Below are 3043 nucleotides of genomic sequence, written 5' to 3' on the forward strand. Positions count from 1 at the left end.
CTTGGGAGGCTGAGGCAGAGAACTGGTTGAACCCAGGAGGCAGAGGTTGCAGTGAGCCAAGATCACACTACTGCACTCCAGCCTGGGTGACAGAGCGAGACTCTGTATAAAAAAAAAAAAAAAGAAGAGTTAGGGGAAGGACGGAGAAGAGGATTCCAGGAAGAGAAATGGCATATACAAAGGCCATTAAGATAGCAAAAAAGCTTGGAGCCTTGGGGTAACTGAGAGAAGACCAGTGCAACCTCTTATGGAAAGGCATGTCTAGGCTTCCCAATAAGAACAGAGCACAGTGCAATGATACAAAGCACAGATGGCAGCAGCACAGGTCTTTCTCAGGTCTGACACTTAACTGTTTAACTTTATTGCTGGGCCTTGTTTCAGCATCGTCAAAATGAGAATAATGGATTTCCTTCCTGAACCCCTTGTGAAAATTCATTCTATTTCATCTGTACAATACTTGCCCTTTTTATGATATTACATAAGCATATATGTCATGTAATAATCAACAAAATGTGGCATTTTTACTATTAAAATGCACATTCTGAGGAAGAAGAATAGAAACTCCCCACCAGTACAGGAAAGTGAAAGGAGAGAATTATATTCGCGCATTAGCAATTGTCATTCAATTCCAGAGGGCTAATTATGATCATGAGCTAGGTCACCTATTTTTGTGAAAGTAAACTGTTATTTGCAAGGAAATGGTCTGCTTGAAGCTTTCTCAATGGGAATCCACTGGCTTAGCCTGAGAGTTTTCTTGTAAGGTTTCCAGATCTTCATGGCTTTCACTTAAACTCTTGCTTTGAGCCATGTGGTACCTGGATAAGTGTCAGAATCAAACTGACAAGAGTATATCCAGAGCGAGTCTCACCCCAACCTCTACTACAATTCTGCATTGGTCCTTAACTCCCATTTGCCAGGCACAGTGCTGAACACTTGCATGCAATAGTTTAGTTAAGCCCTGCAACAACACTATGCATGAGATAGTGAATAATTGTTAACTTTTAGCAGTTGTATTTTTTGTTTGTTTGTTTGTTTTGAGACAGAGTCTCGTTCTATTGTCCAGGCTGGAGTGCAATGGCGCGATCTTGGCTCACTGCAACCTCTGCCTCTTGGGTTCAAGCAATTCTCCTGCCTCCGCCTCGCAAGTAGCTAGGATTGCAGGCGCCTGCCACCATGCCCGGCTCATTTTTTGTATTTTTAGTGGAGACCGGGTTTCGCCATGTTGGCCAGGCTGGTCTCAACTCCTGACCTCAGGTGATCCACCTGCCTCAGCCTCCCAAAGTGCTGGGATTACAGGCGTGAGACACTGCGCCCGGCCTATTTTTAGTAGTTGTATTTTATTTTATTTTATTTTGAGACGGAGTCTCACTCTGTCGCCCAGGCTGGAGTGCAGTGGCGCGATCTCAGCTCACTGCAAGCTCCGCCTCCCGGGTTCACGCCATTCTCCTGCCTCAGCCTCCGTTGTAGCTGGGACTGCAGGCACCCGTCACCACGCCTGGCTAATGTTTTGTATTTTTAGTAGAGACGGGGTTTCACCGTGTTAGCCAGGATGGTCTTAATCTCCTGACCTCGTGATCCGCCCCCCTCTGCCTCCCAAAGCGCTGGGATTACAGGCGTGAGCCACGGCTCCTGGCAGTAGTTGTATTTTATAAAGTATCCACGAACACTGAATTAGTGAACAGCAAGCCATTGCTCCTAAGGGATACACAGGGTTAGGTTCCTTCGAGCCTCTGATCACAATATTTTCATCAGCCAATGAAAGACATTATGTTCAATACATACTGTTGATTCCTTAACATGAAACCCATAGCTGGGTGTGGGGGCTCATGCCTGTAATCCCAGCACTTTGGGAGGCTGAGGCAGGAGGATCCCTTAAGCTCAGGAGTTTGAGACCCGCCTAGGCAATATAGTGATACCTCATCTCTAAAAAAAATTAAAATTAAAATTAAAATTAAAAAATAAAAACATTGAACTCATGGCTAGCAGCATTATAACTCATGGGTGAATGAAGCTTATCTAACACACATTTTTTCCATCTTTTCTCCATTACAATTTTCTTGCACTTAAGAACTGTAGACAGAACTTCAGCAATACACTTGGGGGCCATTTTAAACAGTGAAATCACCAGTAAAAAGCACAGAAATATAAAAAGCATGGCACTAAATAGACCACAAAGAGTACGCTCGTTACAGTATGAGAGCTAAAAGAAGAAGGCAAAGCATTGCCTTGTTCCACCTTGGCTAGGGACATGCATTATGGGCAGCTCAAATGTTTTCCTCTTCTGTAGTGTCAAGCAATGAGTGCAAAAACGTCATGAGTATTGATTTTGGGATTACACATAAATTTTGGCATGTAAGCAAATTCACAAATACAGAATCTGCAAATTATGCAAATAAATTATAGGTTAATGATTTTCATAATCCAGATGAAAAAATTGAAGATGAGAGAGGTTAAGGTCACTTACCCAAAGTTACTCTGATAATAAATGATAGAGATGGGATTTAAACAGATCTGCCCAACACCAAAGCCAAATACACTTGACCACTATTATCTCCTGAAGTCCTGAGAGTTTTCGTGTAAGTTCCTTTCTAAAAGTTCCCTTTTATAAGAAACTAGTTAAACAAATTATGGTAGTAAAATTCTACGGAAAGGTACATAAGGGGATAAGTGGGTGATACTTTAGTATTACATTTCTACTATTTAATAAGAGCTACCAGAAGAGATCTTAGATGCTATACAAGGAATTTTCTATTTATTTCTTGATTCTCACAGTTACCCTATGAAGTAGGTGCCATCAGAATTACCAGTTAATGGATTAGAAAATTGAGGCTCAGGCTGGGTGCAGTGGCTCACGCCTGTAATCTCAACACTTTGGGAGGCTGAGGCAGGAGGATCACTTGATGTCAGGAGTTCGAGGCCAGCCTGGCCAACGTGGTGAAACCCTGTCTCTACTAAAAATACGAAAAGCTTGGCATGGTGATGCATGCCTGTACTCCCAGCTACTCGGGACGCTGAGACAGGAGAATCACTTGAACCCGGGAGG

The sequence above is a fragment of the Colobus angolensis genome, unplaced genomic scaffold (assembly GCF_000951035.1).
Source record: "Colobus angolensis palliatus isolate OR3802 unplaced genomic scaffold, Cang.pa_1.0 Scaffold193, whole genome shotgun sequence".
NCBI lineage: Eukaryota > Metazoa > Chordata > Mammalia > Primates > Cercopithecidae > Colobus > Colobus angolensis.